Genomic DNA, 19,604 nt, shown 5'->3' on the forward strand with positions numbered 1-19,604 from the left:
TATGCACACACACACACACACACACACACACACACACACACACACACACAAATACACACACACACACATACAGAGAGAGAAAGAGAGAGACAGACAGACAGACAGACAAATATTTTTAAAGCTATCGATTTTGTATTTTGATTTTTATAGGCTGCTTTTTTCTGAAAATGTTTAACAAAGATAAAAGTGTTCTGGTAGGATCTTTAGGATCTTTTAAGTGTGGGATCATATCCTCAAATGAGAATAATTTCATCTCTTCCTTTCCTTTTTGTATCAGTTTAATTTCTGTTGCTTCATTCCCCTGGCTAAGACTTCAAGTAGTAGGGGTTGGGGATTTAGCTCAGTGGTAGAGCGCTTGCCTAGGAAGCACAAGGCCCTGGGTTCGGTCCCCAGCTCCGAAAAAAAGAAAAAGAAAAAGAAAAGAAAAGACTTCAAGTAGTATATTCAATGACCATCAATAGCAGGGGCACTCTTGTCTCATTCCTGATTTTAGAGGGAACACATCCCCTTTTTTCCCCAATTACCATAACGTTGACTATAGGCTTATCATATATAACTTTTTTTTTTCTGGTTCTTTTTTTCGGAGCTGGGGACCGAACCCAGGGCCTTGCGCTTCCTAGGTAAGTGCTCTACCACTGAGCTAAGTCCCCAGCCCCCATATATAACTTTTTATTGTGCTTACTTGTATTCATTACTTCAAGACTTTCCATCATGAAGGGATGTTGAACTTTGCAAAAGGCCTTTTCTGTGCCTTTTGACAAGATCATGTGATTTCCGTCCCTGCAACTACTGATGTACTGAGTTTCACTTATTGACTGTTGAACTATCCTTGCATTCCTGGAAGGAAACCAACACGATCATGGTTTGGGGTCTTTTTAATATGCTGTTGAATTCTGTTTGAAAGTATATTACACCAGGAACCTTTATACCTGTACTCATGGGGAGACTGAACCTAGTCTTCTTTTTGTGCTGTTGACTAACCATTGCCTATTCTTTGGTATCAGAATAATGTTGGCTTCATACAGTGTGTTTGGAAATGGGTCTTTCCCCTTTATGAAAATATGAGGGCTGGAGAGATGGCTCAACAGTTAAGAGCACTGACTGCTCTTCCAGAGGTCCTAGGTTCAATTCCCAACAACCACGTGTGGCTTACAAACATCTGTAATGAGATCTGATGCCCTTTGAGGGTGTGCCTGAAGACAGCTACACTGTACTCACATACATAAAATAATCTCTTTAAAAAAGGAAAAGAAAATATGAGATCATTAGAGGAACATTGACATTAGCAATTCTTTAATATTCTGGTAAAATTCAGCGATTAATCCAGCTGGTTCTGTGCTTTTCTTTGTTGGGAAATTAATGCTTTAATCTCCTATTTATTTATATCCTCATATTAGTTAGTTAGTTAGTTAGTTAGTTTTGTTTTGTTTTTCAAGACATGGCTTCTCTGTGTAATCCTGGCTATCCAGGAACTTGCTCTCTGGACCAGGTTGGCCTCAAACTCAGAGATTTGCCTGCCTCCCCAGTGTTGGAATTAAAGGCATGGGCTACCATGCTCCCCCCTTATTATTAAATTACTTATATATTTTATGCACAGGAGTACACTGTAGATATCTTCAGACACACCAGAGGAGGGAATCAGATCCCATCACAGATAATCTCATGTGGTTGCTGAGAATTGAACTCAGAATGTCTGGAAGAGCAGTCAGTGCTCTTAACCGCTGAGCCATCTCACCAGTCTCTTTCTACCACTTTGGAGTTTGCCTTTACTTTTTTACCACGGATGCAACACTACATGATTTACTTCAGTTCTCTATGATTTTTCTAAAATAAGCTCACAGGTATGACCTACTAGGGGCTGGAGAGATGGCTCAGCAGTTAAAAGCACCGACTGCTCTTCCAGAGGTCCTGAGTTCAATTCCCAGCAACCACATGGTGGCTCACAACCATCTGTAATGGGATCCGATGCCCTCTTCTGGTGTGTCTGAAGACAGCTACAGTGTACTCATATATAATAAATGAATAAATCTTTAAAAAAAAAAAGAGTACTGGGCTGCTCTTCCTAGAGGACCCAAGTTCAATTCCCAGCCTCTGTGTGGCAGCTCACAACTGTCTGTGACTCCAACTACAGTTCCAGGGGATCCGACACCCTCACATAGACCTTGTAGTGACTAGTCCTGGTTGTCAACCTGACTATGTCTGGAATCAACTACAATTCAGAACAGGAAGGCTCATCTGTGATCCTGATCTTGAGGCTGGGAGATGCAAGTTTCTGACCTGGATCTTGGCATGGAGATCTTGAGGCAAAGTGGCTAGGAATCCCAGGAGACTAAGGCAAGAAGATCTGAGTTCAAGGTCATCTGGGACAAAGCAAGTCCCAGATACAGGCGTGGTGGCACACACCTTTAATCTGGGTCACACCTTCTGCTGGAGACCTACATAAAGACTTTGGAAGAAGGAAGACTCTCTTCTTCACTTCCTTGCCTTGTGGGACTGAGCCACCGCTACATCTTGGGCTTCCATTCACAGCTGCTGCTGACCATGGTTGGGGAGTTGGACTACAGACTGTAAGTCATCAACCAATTCTCTTACTATATAGAGACTACCCATAGTTCTGTGACACTAGAAAACCCTGACTAATACAGACCTACATGCAGGCAAAACACCAGTGCACACAAAATAAATTTTAAAAATAAAAGAATGGCTTACTGTTGCTGGATGTGACTGCACATACCTTTAATCCTAGCACTTGAGAGGCAGAAGTAAATGGACCGGGGCTGGGGATTTAGCTCAGTGGTAGAGCGCTTACCTAGGAAGCGCAAGGCCCTGGGTTCGGTCCCCAGCTCCGAAAAAAAGAACCAAAAAAAAAAAAAAAAAAAAAGAAGTAAATGGACCTTCCTGAGTTCAAGGCCAGTCAGGTCTGCTATGTGAGCTCCAGTACAGCGAGGGCTACATAGACTCTCTAAGTACATCATAGAAAGATCTTGTTTTAAAAAAAAATGGTTTACTGTATTCCAAAACTTTTTGGTATGAAAGGTGTACTGCTCAATGTCCATGTCTTTGTATGTATCCTGTTATTTCTTTTGCTATTTGCTTTCATTTTTATTCTATTATCATCTAATAAGATAGTAAAAATCATGCATGCCTCTAATCCAAGCACTCAGGAGGCAGAGACAGGCAGGCAGCTCTGGGAGTTTCAGGCCAACGAGGCCACACAGTGAGAACATGTCTCCAAGCACACAGACACACGCTCACAGACACACGCACACAGACACACACACACACACACAGACACACGCACACACACACACAGACACACGCACACACACACACACAGACACACGCACACACACACACACACACACATGCACGCACGCATGCGCACACACACACACACAGACACACGCACGCACGCAAAATAAAAAAGACATTATTCCTTTGTATTTGTTAAAACTTCCTTTATAACCTAGAATGTTATATGAATAAAGTTCCATGAAGTTCTGAGAAGAATTTGTAAGCCATAGCTCTTAGAATATTCTGTGGGTGTCTGTTTTAACGCTTTGATCTGTGGTGTGGTTCAGCTGACGGCTATTAATTTTTAGCTGGATGATTTAGATGTGGAGATGAGGTATTGTCGTCTCCCCCTATCGTGGTATCTGGACCAGTCTGTCCTTTTATACCCAGTAGCGATCATTTTATGAATTTGGCCGGACCAACATTTGGTGCATATGTATTTACAATCTCGTCCTGTGGCCCAGCCAGGTTTGACACCCAGATTCTCAGAGTTGCAACCGTTCTCACTCTCCAGAGCAGCTCAGTCTCAAACAACCGCCCCCCCACCCCCGGCATCTGATTGTAGTACTCCAGAACAAAGGTTGTACAAATGGATGTCCCCTCCAATGTTCACTTGCCACATAGGAGAAGCCACCGTGACAGCAAATCACCTCCCGAGATGTAAGTCTTGTGTTGCCCTTTGGTTAGGAATGCCGGTCTCTTCTCCAGGGACGTCTGACTCACCTTGTACTTGGTTTTGGCTTCCTCTCCCTTCCTACAGCACTGAGCTCCCTGCTACTTTTCTTCATGTTACCTTTCGGTTTCTCTCTGCTTTTCACCAGCCCATCCTTTCATTTCTTTCATAATTTCCAGATATTTCTGTCTTTGGAATAAATGTTCTTTGTTACTTACACTCTTCCTCTTCTTTTGAAAAAAAAAACTTTTTTAAAAAAGATTATTTATTTATGTATATGAGCACACTGTCACTGTCTTCAGACACACCAGAAGAGGGCATCAGATCCCATTACAGATGGTTGTGAGCCACCATGTGGTTGCTGGGAATTGAACTCAGGACCTCTGGAAGAGCAGTCGGTGCTCTTAACTGCTGGGCCATCTCTCCAGCCCCCCACTCTTCTAATTCTTACAGTTCCTCCTTAGGTTAACTTCCTGTCAGCCATGGTCACACCACCGTGTAATATTCTTTTCCATGTTAGTCAAACTTGGATAGTTCCTGAAGCTAAAGTCAATTGGTTTCCAGAACTTCCAGACCCAAGACAACATTGAATTATAACTTTATTTTTGTTTTTTTCAGACAGGGTTTTTCTGTGTAGCCCTGGCTGTCCTGGAACTCACTCTATAGACCAGGCTGGCTTTGAACCCAAGAGATCCACTTGCCTCTGCCTCCTAGGTGTGAGTACTGAAGGTGTGTACTACCACTGCCTGGCAAATTATATAACTTTATTTTTACCTAGTGCCTTTCTGCCTTGTGACTTCTGGCACCTAGGTTAGGTCCCAAGGTGTGTGTCTTAGTCAGGGTTCCTATTCCTGCACAAACATCATGACCAAAAGCAAGCTGGGGAGGAAAGGGTTTATTCAGCTTACACTTCCACATTGCTGTTCATCACCAAAGGAAGTCAGGACAGGAACTCACACAGGGCAGGAAGCAGGAGCTGATGCAGAGGCCATGGAGGGATGTTACTTACTGGCTTGCTTCCCCAGGCTTGCTCAGCTTGCTCAGCTTGCTTTCTTAGAGAACCCAGGACCACCAGCCCAGGGATGGCACCACCCACAATGGGCTGGGCCCTCCTCCCTTGATCACTAATTGAGAAAATGCCTCACAGCTGGATCTCATGGAGGCATTTCCACAACTGAGGCTACTTTTCTGTGATATCAAGGTGACACATAAAAGCAGCCAGTAGAGTGTGCAAACTTCCTCCCTTCAAATCTGTAGGAGCAATAAACTCTTCATTCCTTGGAACTAAAGGAATTGGACAGGAATTGAATTCCCTCCAGGACACCCCACCCCCAATAACGCTGTGCATGGTTGCTGTCTCTTCTTTTTTTTCCGGAGCTGGGGACCGAACCCAGGGCCTTGCACTTGCTAGGTAAGCGCTCTACCACTGAGCTAAATCCCCAACCCCAGCTGCTGTCTCTTCTAATGAGGTTCCTCTTAACCTGAAGGTTTGCTCTCCCAGCTTCAAGGCCCCATCATGACTGCCTGCAGCTCTGATGGGTGTGCTAATCCAAAGCCTACACATCCACTCAGTGCTTCAGCACCTCTTCACAAGGATACCTCAGCCCTTTTATTTTTTTTTACCTTTGTTATTGATATTAGCTATAACAATAAAAATAATAGGTTTTAGGAGTTTAAGAGCAACACATGGGCAGATCTTAAATCCAGTATTCAGGAGCAGATAGACCCCTGTGAATTCAAGGCCAGCCTGGTCTACAAATCGGGTTCCAGGCCAGTCAGAGCCACACAGTAAGACCCTGTCTCAGACAAAACCAAACCAACCAATCAACCAACCCAAAATCCCTTGGGTATTTTATGCTGCAACAGTTACAGTCCACAAACCTTTACTGTGATTATTGTCCTTTGATAGGGCCATCCTGTGTATCGTACATGATCCACTATACGTTCAGTTTATTGTTCTTAGGTCTCGTGGGTCGTCCAAATGTCCAGAAATATTAAATCCGTATCCAGATCTTAAACTGGACTGTAGGATTTCTGGTGGTTAGATAAAAGCCAGAGTTCCTCAGGAATTTACGAAACTGGTTCCCATCTGCCAAACGGAGTCATTTCTGTTACCTCTGGAGGAAGGGACAAATGGCTCCCTGTGACATCACTTATCGTTTGTGACATCACTTAGCGTTTGTGACATCACTCAGCGTTTCAAGGTGAACGCTGGCCTCTAGGCTCCCTCAGCAGCACAGGTACCTGTTACACATTCAGAGTCCACACTAGCGTCCTAGCTCTCGTACCTCCTCCTCCACCTCAAACCCTCCAGCTGCTCCTCTCATTATCAGGCTATTCTTCTCTCCTCTCTTAGGCGTCTACTCTCTGTCACCTACTCTGATTGACTGCTCTTGATATCCTCTCTCTCTCTCTCTCTCTCTCTCCCTCCTCCTTCTCCTCCTCCTCTCCTAACCCTCACCATGTTCAGTCTACTTTTTTTTAGATGTATTTATTTATGTATGTGAGTACACTGTCGCTGTCTTCAGACACACCAGAAGAGGGCAACAGATTCCATTGTAGATGGTTGTGAGCCACCATGCGGTTGCTGGGAATTGAACTCAGAGCCTCTGGAAGAGCAGTCAGTGGTCTTAACCACTGAGCCATGTCTCCAGCTCCTCAGTCTACTTCTTTCTCTCTCACTGCTCTAGACTCTTCCAGATGCTACAATGATAGGCCTACATGAAAAAGTCTCCCTAAGGGGCTGGAGACTCCGGTTCAGAGCACTGGTTGCTTTTCCAGAGGTCCTGAGTTTAATTCCCAGCAACCACGGGGCAGCTCAGGATCTGCAAGGGGAACTGATGCCCTCTTTGGCTTACAGGTGTACATGTTGATGGAGCACAAATATTTAAATAAATAAATAAATAAAATAATCTTTAAACAAACATTTTTTAAAAGAATCTCCTTAATATTCAATATTGTAGAACCTATCTCTATAGCATGGATTACTAGGAAGCTAAGGGAGTTATTGATTAAAGCACCTTCATTTCCACCGGTAGCTTCCACAATTTGCTTGAGACAATTGTTTCCATCTCTCTTTCCCATCTATGACGTCATCTTATGTAGCGATCTGAGTGCAATATGAATATGTTGAACATTTAGTTTGGATCCAAAGGATGTTTGCTGTGAGAATTTCTTCCCCGAGAAGGTATAGACAACATTTACCCTTCATAAGGTCCCACCGACAAACCAAAGTACAATTCAGTGATGTTCAGCCTGGGGAACCAATAAGTTTGTTGGGGCTACTCACAGAGCATGAGTAAGGGAATACTGGCAGTAGTGAAAGTGACCCTAAAGTAGAGGCACTGGAAAAGTCCTGACCTAGCAAGGATGATAGTTTCCCCTTAGCTCTACAAGCCATGCTAGGACCCTTTCTTTTTTTTTTTCTTTCTTTTTTTTTTTTTTCCGGAGCTGGGCAAGCGCTCTACCACCGAGCTGAATCCCCAACCCTCTAGGACCCTTTCAACCAACCTCCTGGGACTTATATATGGTAGCACTGTGGTTCTCACCCTCCCTAATGCTGCCCCTCTTTAATACAGCTCCTCGCGTGGTGGTGATGACACCAACTGTAAAATTATTTTCATTGCTGTGTCATAGCTGTAATTTTTCTACTGTTATGAATCAGAATGTAAATATCTGATATGTGGGATCTCTGATGTTCAACTCCTGTGGAAGGATTCAACCCCCAAAGCTGTCAGGGCCCCCAGGTTGAGAACCACTGCAGCACCTCCTGAGACCCTAAAGTGGAATCACATTCAAACAGATGAGAGGAGTGGTTGGAGTCTCAGGTGAGAGTCCAGTGGCCCTTCCCCTCCCCCTTGTCCGAGGGAATGTAAATAGTCCATGGGTCACTCCTGATAAGGCTCTGACAGGCAGTCAGACACAAATGCTGAGAGAAATGGAGACCTTTTTGATCGGAGGAACAGAGACGTAGTGAGATCTAAACCTGCTCAGTTGTCCTAGGCACTAGGGATGTGAGGAACAGAAAGTGCTTAAAACATAAGGGAGCGGTTACAAATACTATTCTGTAAAAAACTAGCTTAATTGTTGTATGTGACAGATGTGGTAAGGAAACGGCCAAAATGGCTGCTCCATGATGAGGGGGAGGGCAAGATGTTGTCTACAAGAGAGAAAATATCCAGAAGCAACTGGAAGAGTCCAGAGAAGAGAGGGGGATAAAAAAAAGCAGACTGGACACGGCCAGGGTTACCTGGGAGAAAAGGGAGAACAGCCGGAGGAGGGGGCCCACGACACAGCACAGCAGAGGAAAGTGGACTTAGCAAAATGGCAAACTACAGAACTATTATCCTAGGCAGAAACATCTTTACAACATCCATAAACACTCTGGGTGGCTTGAATGAAAATGGTTCCTCATAGGTTCACAGGGAGTGGCACTGTTAGGAGGTGTGGCCTTGTTGGAGGAAGTGTGTCACTGGTGTGGGCTTTGAGGTTTCAGAAGTTAAGGCAGGCCTAGTGTGTGTCTCTCTTCCTGCTGTCTGTAGATCTAGGTGTAGAACTCTCAGCGCCCTCTCCTGCACCAGGCCTGCCTGGATGCTGCCATGTTCCTGCCTTGATGACAATGGACTGAACCTCTGAACCTGTAAGCCAGCCCCAATTAAATGGTGTCCTTCCTCAGAGTTGCCTTGGTCATGATGTCTGTTCACAGCAATGAAACCCTCAGACAAAACCATACTGTATATTTTCCCCTCAACACATATAATAACTAAAAGCACATAGAAATAACAAAAGAATGTATTCACTTTACTACTCCGTAAAATATTTTAACTGTGGGGCTGGGGATTTAGCTCAGTGGTAGAGCGCTTACCTAGGAAGCACAAGGCCCTGGGTTCGGTCCCCAGCTCCGAAAAAAAGAACCAAAAAAAAAAATTTTTTTTTTTAACTGTAACGTTAGCTTAGTCTGGACCACCATGTCAAGAAGATTCCATCCTGACATAGTGGGAGACAGTGTGGAAAGATGTGTGGTCCATCTCGCTTTGAGGTCCTACGCTGCCGCTCTTCCTGGAGGGCAGGTATTGTCTTGTTTTCCTTTATTTATTTTTGGAAGCAGGTCTCACTGTGTTTTCCAGACTGATTTCTAACTCTTGGGCTGAAGCAGTTCTTTTTCAGCCAACGACCTAAGGCTACAGGCATGAGCCACCACCGCACTTCCCAGCTGAACTGCTTTAAGCAAGAGCTGCTTAACCGCAGTTGACCTGTTCGAAAGAGAAAAAAATAGAGAGAGATAATAACACTTCCCTCAAGTGGAACATTTATTGGTGACAAGGGGATGGAAAAGAGCCAACAATTATTGAGTACAAAGCAATTTATACCAGTCCCTGAGGTAATTGCTTCGCAAGCATCAACTCAAATTACGAGCTATGTGTTCAGAGAACTGATAATCCGTGAGCGGAGTGGAGCTGTTACTTTGAAAATCCCTCGGAATTTGTGTCAGCCAAAAACCGGGCAGGAAGCAAGTGGCATTCCCTGTGGGTGAAATAGAGGAGACCTTGATGAAGTAACCACTTATGAGGGTATATGTCAGGTCTAAAAGAAAGTAACGAAAGATGATGAAACGCTATAGGACAAGCAACCACCAAGGAGCCGCCTGCCGGGAGAGAGTCAAAAAGTTAGCAGTAACTGTGAGGAGAGAAAGGGGGAATGGAGGGAGCGAGGGGGTGTTGCAAGGAAGGGGTCACATGACCCAACTGAGCCTTTACGACGACGACGCGGAGAGCCTAAGGAGTAAAATTCCTGTACCACTCTGCTCCTGATTGACCTTAAATCCTGTTTCCTCTGAGTTGAAAGGTTGGCTGCTTGAGGGAGGAGGGAGGCTGCTGATACTCAGATGCTAAAGTTAGGAAATTCAGGATAGCGACCAAACTTACAAGGCTCAGGAAGCTGAGGAAGCAGGGGATGGAGGGGAGTTGGGGGTGGGGCACTACCAAAGCACTTCAATAGCTGGAAAGGAGCGCATCCCGCTTGGAATTCTGCTAGGAGCACACTGAGAATATTTTTGCTGTGTTGTTGTTGTTGTTGTCGTCGTCGTTGTCGTTTCGTTCTTTTTCTCTTTTGGTTTTTGACACAGGGTTTCTCCATGTAACCCTTGCTGCCCTGGAACTCACTATGTAGACCAGGATGACCTTGAACGCCCAGAGATTCACCTGCCTCTGCCTTCTGAGTGGTGAGAGTAAAGGCATGTACCACCTTCTCCCTGGCTCAGAGACTATTTTTATTGTTTTAATATATCGAGATAAAACCTTTAATCTCCTCAATCCTCTTTTACTGCCTTGAATATAAATGTTACACAATAGAGTTATAGAATCATATAACAAAACATGGTAGGATAAATAGAAATAACCTATACACTGGTTCTGTTACAGACATAATATATAGACTTGACATCAATAAGGACAGGGGTGATAGCTGGCTGGTGGTGGCACATGCCTTTAATCCCAGCACTTGGGAGGTAGAGGCAGGTACATCTCTGGGGGGTTCGAGGCCAGCCTGGTCTACACAGTGAGTTCTAGAACACCCAGGACTACACAAAGAAATCCTAACTCAAAAAACTAGAACCAAAACCAAAACACACATTCAAAAAAAGCTCCCGGGGCCCAGTGGCACACTGTTGTTCTCGGTCACTTAGAGGGCTGGTGCAAGAAATCCTACAAGCCAGCCTAGATAGCATGCCAGAACTTCATTTCAACACTAAAGGGGGACGGGCTGGATACAAGCAAGGTAAGGGAAGCACACACCAGGCAAAATGGAAATAGTGCAGCTACATTAACAGTAAGTCAGAGAGAATTTAGGAGACAAAATCACAAATACGAATGAAGCCACCGGTGTATCTTTCTCAAAGAACTGTTTGAGCACATGAAAGAGCTCATTCTGGGCCGCAGAGATGGCTCAGTGGTTAAGAGCACTGACTCCTCTTCCAGAGGTCCTGAGTTCAAATCCTAGCAACCACATCACAATCATCTGTAATGAGACCTGATTCCCTCTTCTGGTGTGTCTGAAGACAGCTACAGTGTACTTATAAACATAAAATTAATAAATAACTCTTTAAAAAAGTCATTGTGTACAATAACTAGTATTAACATGTGTATCTTCTTGAGTATTTATCTCCTTTTACTCTTCCACTCACTGGAAATAACTTTGTGTCCATTTATGTTCTATAGAAAACTGATATGCAATAATTATAGAGATGCGTGGGCTAAAAGCAGAAGGGAAGACAGCATTATAAATAACACTTCTGTGATGGTTTGCATATGCTTGGCCTAGGGAGTGGCACTATTAGAAGGTGTGGCCTTGTTGGAGGAAGTGTGTCACTTTGGGGGTGGACTTGGAGACCCTCCTCCTAGCTGCCTGAGGATGCTCAGTCTGTTCCTGGCTTCCTTCGGATGAAGATAGAGAACGCTTGGCTCTTCCTGCACCATGCCTGCCTGGATGCTGCCATGCTCCTGCCTTGATGATAATGGACTGAACTGCTGTAAGCCAGCCCCAATTAAACGTCGTCCTTTATAAGAGTTGCCTTGGTCAGGGTTGGGGATTTAGCTCAGTGGTAGAGCGCTTGCCTAGGAAGCGCAAGGCCCTGGGTTTGGTCCCCAGCTCCCAAAAAAAAAAAAAAAAAAAAAAAAAAAAAAGAGTTGCCTTGGTCATGGTGTCTGTTCACAGCAGTAAGACACTAAGACAACTTCATATCTATCCTTCCAGGCACTTTATTGAACACACATAAATGTGCATTGTGTTTTTGTGAAAGTGTATCCTAGCCAGATACTGTGGCGCATGCTCAGAACCCCAGCCTGTAAGAAGCTGAGACAGGAGGATGGCAAGCTTGTAGTCAGCTTGTAGTCAGCTTGAGCTACACAGAGAATCCCTGTCTTACCTTAGACTCCCCAGAAAACAAAGACACCGAAAAGAGCAGTAGACTGAGAAAGACAGGCCTTGTGTGTTTTCTCTCAATCTGAGTGTGGGCTGTGTGGAAATAGAGGGACCCCTAAAGGAAGAGACTGGGAGTGACAGGGAGACGTCAGAAGGTGATGGAGGTTGTTATGCTCAAAGTATATGCATGTCTGAAAGAGCACTAGACCCATTATTTTATATACTTAATATCCAATAATAAAATGTGTCTAAATGGCATCATAATAAGCATCCTTTTTTCCACCCAAGCATATAAATGTTTTTCTACATCGAGAAATTTTTCATCAGTCTAATGCATATATTATCTATTCTGATTTTTTTTTTAAGAAAGACAGGGCTTCTCAGTGTAATCCTGGCAGTCCTGGAACTTACTCTGTAGATCCTGCTGGCCTCTGACCTACAGAGATCTGCCTGCCTCAGCCTCCTGAGTGCTGGGATTGAAAGGTGTATGCCACTGCCTGACAATGTTTTTTAAAAGATCTGTTTATTTATTTTATGAGTACACTGTCACTGTCTTCAACACACAAGGAGAGAGGATTCCATTACAGATGGTTGTGAGCCACCATGTGGTTGCTGGGATTTGAACTCAGGACCTCTGGAAGAGCAGTCAGTGCTCTTAACCGCTGAGCCACTTCTCCAGTCCCTGACAATGTTTTTTATAGTATTGTATTTTTGTGCTTGAAAGTAGGCTTATCTTGTATTTTCCATGCAAAAAAATTCTGTGTGATTACCCCAGAGGCCTTCTCTACCGTATTGATAATGGGTTAATGGTCTATGTCATTAAAATATATGGTGCCAGCCTCAGTGGGAGAGGAAGTACCTAGCCTCACAGAGGTTTGAAGTGCCAGGGTGAGGAGATACCCGGGGAGCTCCCACCAGCTCAGAGGAGAAGGGGAACAGTTAAATATTGTGGCAAGGGCTGACCGTGAGGGGGCAGGACGTAAAGTGAAAAAGTTAAAAAATAAAAATAAATAAAACAAAATAAATACTCCGTGAGCAAAAATTGCTCAACTAGAATGAGAGCAGTGACCATCAAATGATCCAGGACGGGACTAGACGTGGAGAAGGCATCGTTTAACAGCACCATTATTTCTTTGACATTCAGAAGAATAACGTAGTCATGGCCTTGGAGGTCACCTTTCGGGAACAGCTCTGTAAAATATAGAAATAGGAAGCATCTAGGCTATCGGATTTCTGTACAGGATGTGGTTCATCAAAAGGAGCGGCAGAGCAGGAGAAACTGGGAGGAGCGGGGTTGGGGTGGGTGGGGTGGTGGAGTGTCTGGAGGAGCACATCTGTGCGCAGCAGAAAAGGTAGATTGGCAGCTTAGCTCTAAAGGTGTTTTCAAAGAAGCCTCAAGCTCAGCCAGTTGTGTGAGTGCGGCTGTCTCACTGGAGGCAGCCAGAAAGAGTTAAACCGAATGGAAATAAGTCTGCGTGACATTCTAAGTGGGAGAACCAGAAACTTATTCCATTACCAGAGCAGAAGTCAGCGCAGTAATCATGCTGTGGAACTCGAGGACTGTAAGAAATCAAAAGCAGCCCTGCACTTCTTTTTTTTTTTTCCTTTTCTTTTTTTTCCGGAGCTGGGGACCGAACCCAGGGCCTTGTGCTTGCTAGGCAAGCGCTCTACCACTGAGCTAAATCCCCAACGCAGCCCTGCACTTCTTAATGCTCTTTTTAAACAGCAAGTGATACTAGCAGCAGCAGCAGCAGAGTTCTATGGTGTACCACTTCCTACGCAGCTTGCTCTGGGACCCCTGACTGGGGGTGGGGGAAATAAAGAAAGAAAAGACACCCAGATACTCGCAGGGGCCACATGGGTGTGCACTCTAATGGAGTGACACCTACTACTGCAGCAACCTGGAACCTGGATGTTTTTATTGTGGATAGCACTGGAGGGAGGAGTTAGCTTGCTTCTGTAGGTCTGTGCATGGGAACAGTCTCAGGTTGAAAACGCTGAAAGAAGGAAGATAGTTTTTTTTTTTTTTTTTGTTTTTTTTTTTTTTGTTTTTTTTTTTTTTTTGGTTCTTTTTTTTTTTTTTCGGAGCTGGGGACCGAACCCAGGGCCTTGCGCTTCCTAGGTAAGCGCTCTACCACTGAGCTAAATCCCCAGCCCCTAGTTTTTTGTAAACACTCTTAGGATACATTTGCTCTTGGTCCAAAGGCTGGGTTTGAAATTCCTCTCAACTTTATCCTGTGAGTGAGGGCGGGCCTTTTCCCTGTCTGTGGGTCTGAGTATTTGTTTCTAGACATGGCTGTGCCCATGTCAAACAATACACATTTGATCAGGACATGCCACTCTTCATTTTTTTTTTAAAGATTTATTTATTTCACATATATAAGTACACTGTAGCTGTCTTCAGACACACCAGAAGAGGGCATCAGATCTCATTATAGATGGTTGTGAGCCACCATGTGGTTGCTGGGAATTGAACTCAGGACCTCTGGAAGGGCAGTCAGTGCTCTTAACTGCTGAGCCATCTCTCCAGCCCCCAGGACATGCCACTCTTAACACACTCACACACGCTCACATAAGGCCTCTCTAGCTCCCCACAACGATGGATGACTGCTTCTAGTTTTAGCTACCCGATAGACTGAGGTAGAAGGACTGAGAGGTGAGAATTGTTTGGACCCAGAAGTTTGAGATGAGCCTAGGCCACATGTGAAACTTGAGGGGAAAAAAGCCCTATTTCTTCTTTTTAACTTAGGAAAATTCGCTGGAGGCAGATGACTCACCATCCAAATTCTAAGTTTCCAGGTCTCGAGGAATCATATATAAAGAAAAAAGAAATAGTAAGTGTGCTCACTTCCAATGGCTACGACACGACCCCTAAAATTAAATCCATGTAAAGGACAAAGAGGATGTTTGGGCTCATGTTTCCAGAACTTTCAGTCGATGGCACGCTGGTTCCGTTGCTTTTAGGCCAGTGAGGAGGCAGAACAGCACAGTTAGGAGCATCCTGGAGCAAAATTGCTTACTTAGCTCATGCTAGCAAAGCAGCAGAGAAGGAAGGGTTGTAAGACGCGGAAACCGGAAACCGGAGTGTTCTCCAACTGGGCCTCGCCTACTACACTTCCTGTTGCCCCTCCCCTGTAAGGGCGGGACTTCGCTAAGCTATGAACCGGTCATTGGACCAATCATTGATGATGTTTGAGTTCTCAGGGTGTGCTCACCGCCCGCAGGTCCCTCTGAATGAACACTTGCTGTATCGGGGACAAAAGGCTTCATGACCATACAGGGTATATTTAAGATGCTGTGTTAGTGTTGCTACTGCTGTGATAAAAGACCATAACTAAAGAAGCTTGAGGAGTAAAGGATTTTAAGTTGCTATATCTCTCTGTACATCACTGAAGAAAAACAGGGCAGGAACCTGAAGGCAGGAGCTGATGCAGAGGCCATGAAGGGATGCTGCTTTCTGCCTTGCTCCCTGTTCCTTGCTCAACCTGTTCTCTTATGGAATCTGGGACCACCAGCCCAGGGATAGAAACACCCACTCACTGATTAAGAAAGTGACTAACGGGGTTGGGGATTTAGCTCAGTGGTAGAGCGCTTGCCTAGGAAGCGCAAGGCCCTGGGTTCGATCCTCAGCTCCGGAGGAAGAAAGTGACTAACGGGGTTGGGGATTTAGCTCAGTGGTAGAGCGCTTGCCTAGGAAGCGCAAGGCCCTGGGTTCGATCCTCAGCTCCGGAGGAAGAAAGTGACTAACGGGGTTGGGGATTTAGCTCAGTGGTAGAGCGCTTGCCTAGGAAGCGCAAGGCCCTGGGTTCGATCCTCAGCTCCGGAGGAAGAAAGTGACTAACGGGGTTGGGGATTTAGCTCAGTGGTAGAGCGCTTGTTTAGGAAGCGCAAGGCCCTGGGTTCGGTCCCCAGCTCCGAAAAAAGGAACCAAAAAAAAAAAAAAAAAAAAAAAGTGACTAACATGCTTGCCTATAGCTTTATCTTGCAGAGACATTTTCTCAGTCGAGGATCGCTCCTCTCTGCTGTGTCAAGTTGACCTAAAGCTGGGCGGGAAGATGGAAACATGCAGACGTGGTGGCATATGTTTCTAATCCCATCACTAGGGATACTGACCCAGAAGCATTGTGGATTAAAGGCCTACCTGGGCTAAATTCTGACCATAAAGCTAGCAGAGGCGGGTCTGGGGATTTAGCTCAGTGGTAGAACGCTTACCTAGGAAGCGCAAGGCCCTGGGTTCAGTCCCCAGCTCCGAAAAAAAGAACAAAAAAAAAAAAAAAAAAAAAAAAAGCTAGCAGAGGCAATATAAGACCCTGTTTCCAGGTTGGGGATTTAGTTCAGTGGTAGAGCGCTTGCCTAGCAAGTGCAAGGCCCTGGGTTCGGTCCACAGCTCCGAAAAAAAAAAAAAAAATCTAAATTCTAACAACCAAAAGCGATAGTCTAGACTCAGAAACTGGATGAGAGTTTACAAAGAGTAAAAAAAGTGTGGGAAGAAATGGATATTTGGGCGAAGAGAATCACAAAAACAAGCCAGGGACTATCAGTTGTCACGGTCCATCCCTTTCTTCTTAGTATAGAAACAACTTCAAAAAACAGGTACAGTGGTATTTGCCTCTAGTTGCACTTGGACTCCTGGCTGAGTTTAGAGGATCCCTTGAGCCCCATAAGTCTGAGACCAGCGTGGGCAGCATAGTGGTACTTCATGTTGGCATTTCCTCGAGGCTCCACCCCACAGTTACCTAGCAACAGCCAGGTGTGCCTGACTGTAAAAGGGGCTGCTTGTCCCCTCCGTGCTCTCTCTCTCTCTCTCTCTCTCTCTCTCTCTCTCTCTCTCTCTCTCTCTCTCTCTCTCCTCTCTCTCTCTCCTCTCTCTCTCTCTCTCTCTCTCTCCTCTCTCTCTCCTCTCGCTTTGTCTTCTCCAACTCTCTTACCCTTTACCCTTTCTGTCCCTTCTCTCTCCAGTCCCTAACCCTGCTCATGGCTTGCCTCCCCTCCCCTTCTCCCTCTCTACGGCTCCTCCCCCACCTTTCTCTGTCTCTATTACGCTCTCAACTCCCCACCCCGTGCCTTAAACACACTCTATCTATTCCATACTATATCTGATGTATGGCTGATACCTCAGGAAGAAGAGAGGCCTCAGCATGGGCGGGCATAGGCACCCCATTCCTCCACACCATACCGCGCCTCCACCAAACATACCCCTGGCTTCTTTTTCTGTTTTATAAAACACAACACTCCATCTTTAAAAAAAAAAAAACAAAAAACAAAAAAACTTAGCTTGCTGCATTGCTGTGGGGAAAGAACCTGGCTTTGTTTGCAACTAAATTATGTGGTTATGGGATTAATTTCTGAGTTGAATTCATGTTCATAACATCTAGATGGCATCCTTAACGGCAGTAGTATTTTTTCTCCCTTTCTTCTTTCATTCTGGTCAAAATGTCAACTATTGTCTTCTTGCTTTTGCAGGGGACTCGGGTTCAGTTATCAGCACCCACATGGTGGCTCACAACCATCTACAGCTCCAGTTCCAGGGGATTCAACGCTCTCTTCTGACTTCCTTGGGGTTCAGACATGCACATGGTACATATATGTAGGCAAAACACTCGAAATCGAGGCTCACGTTGGGACAAACCGGGCCAACACGCTCTCACAGGGAGGAGGTTTATTGGGATGGCGGAGACAGAGGGATGGAGGGGGTAAGAGAGGAAGAAAAGAGAGAAGAGAGAAGAGAGAGGGGACAGGAAAGTTCTGCCTTTTATTTGACATATGCCATGTAATGCTCCAGGGTGAAGGTAGGAACTGAACCAAAGGTATGCTGGGAATATGTGGCTGTTACCATGGCAACAGATGCAGCGTTGACCAGGTAAGGTCACTGCTGGAGACAGAAGCAGTTCCTGATACCAACAATATGAGCCATCTGCTTCCTGGTACTGCCGAAGTAGAAGGGACTTGGGCCCCCAGAGTTTTACATCAATCCGGTACCATACATCTCGATTCTTTATCTTAATTTGCATAGATTGAGTTTAAGACAATTCATATAGAGACTGGTGTGGCCCACACCGTGACCCCAACACTTGGGAGGCAGAGGCAACTGGACCTCTCCATTAGACTATTATGAAACAAATTCCAAATATCACTTTTTAAAATTTATTTTCCAATATTATGTGTATGGGTATTTTGACAGCATGTACGTCTACATAACACGTGTATGCATGGTGTCCTCAAAGTCTAGAAGAGGACACAGAAGTCCTGGAACTGTGAGCCACTGTGTGGGTGTCCGGGATTGAATCTGTGTCCTCTGGAAGGGCAGCCAGTGTTCTTAACTGTTGAGCCATCTCTCCAGTTCACATCACCTCTTCTGCGGGGCACCCTCACATGGAGGGCTTCTAAGCCTTTGACAGTAGAAGAGATCATCCAGGGAAAGTGTTTCCCTTGGTTGAAAACAGAAATACCACAAAGCAAAGGGTCAGGCAAAGCAGGGAGTTCTGGGAGATAAGATACGCGTGTCGGGTAGGAGAGTAGAGTGGATAGTGTTCCCGTTTCACCAGACTCCATTTCTCATGCCGACTTTCACTGAGACAACCACTCTCAGCTCCAAACTCATTTGCTGGGTGTCCCTATGTGTTGGTGGCTGCTCCTGCATTTTGGTTGTAGCTGTGTCCCAAAAGGATGTCTTCTAGGGTTTCTGGAAAAGCTTGTGGATTCCTCAAAAACCTGCACCGGCCTGGGCAATATTCGATGGTGGAACTAAAGCCAAGGCCATCGGAGTAGTGAGATGCCAGTAAACCTTGTTTTCTCCGCCACAACGTGGTTTGTGCTGCCGTTCTAAGCCTCTCTCTCTCTTTTTTTTTAAAACTGGATTTTTTAAATTTACATTTCAAATGTTATCCCCTTTCCCAGTTTCCCATCCATAAATCCCCTATCTCATCCTTCCCTTCTTCTATGAGGGTGTCCCCTACCCATCCACCCACCCCTTCCCACCTCCCTCCCTGACATTCCCCTACACTGGGGGGTCCAGCTTTGGCAGGACTTCTCCTCCCATTGGGGCCCAGCAAGGCCATCCTCTGCTACATATGCAGCTGGAGCCAGGGGTCTGTCCATGTGTACTCTTTGGATGGTGCTTTAGTCCCTGGGAGCTCTGGTTGGTTGGTATTGTTGTTCTTATGGGGTTGCAAACCCCTTCAGCTCCTTCAATCCTTTCTCTAACTTCTTCAATGGGTACCCATTGGTTGTGGGCTGGAGAGATGGCTCAGTGCTTAAGAGCACTGATTGCTCTTCTAGAGGTCCCAAGTTCAAATCCCAGCAACCACATGGTGGCTCACAACCATCTGTAATGAGATCTGATGCCCTCTTCTGGTGTGTCTGAAGACAGCTACAGTGTGCTTACATATGTAATAAATTAAAAAAAAATTTTTTTAAAAGAACATTGCTTGCTTTTCCAGAGGAACCGGGTTTGATCTCCAGCACCCATATGGCTGCTCACAACCATCTGACTCCAGTCAGAACTGGTCCTGTGACCTCTTCTGGTCCCTGAAGGTACCAGGCACATGGGCGATACAGTCATGTATGCTGGCAAAACACTCATGCACAGAAACTAAATGACAACAACCAACCAGCTATTGGTGCAGATAGGTGCAGATAGTTCTTACACGTGGATATTTTGCTAAGGAAATGTTGGGGAAGGAAGGTAGATGGTGTGTGTGGAGAACTTGAGGAGAAGCTC

The 19,604-nt window shown here is 45.2% G+C and overlaps 1 protein-coding gene across 4 annotated transcripts in view; it reads right to left on the bottom strand.

The window, feature by feature from the left end:
• Cpsf6 (cleavage and polyadenylation specific factor 6) overlaps window positions 1–6,115 on the bottom strand; it is an 89,260-nt gene extending 83,145 nt beyond the window's left edge. Inside the window, exons 1-2 of one of the 4 annotated variants that reach the window (XM_063263234.1) lie at window positions 5,849–6,115; window positions 4,018–4,156 (exon numbers count right to left, since the gene is read on the bottom strand). The gene's annotated coding sequence lies outside the window, so the exon portion shown is untranslated. The remainder of the gene's footprint in view (window positions 1–4,017; window positions 4,157–5,848) is intronic. The other 3 variants (XM_063263235.1, XM_063263233.1, XM_039078740.2) reach the window with 3 other exon arrangements.
• Between the last annotated feature and the right edge of the window lie 13,489 nt (window positions 6,116–19,604).

This window comes from Rattus norvegicus, chromosome 7, assembly GCF_036323735.1.
Source record: "Rattus norvegicus strain BN/NHsdMcwi chromosome 7, GRCr8, whole genome shotgun sequence".
Taxonomy (NCBI): Eukaryota; Metazoa; Chordata; class Mammalia; order Rodentia; family Muridae; genus Rattus; species Rattus norvegicus.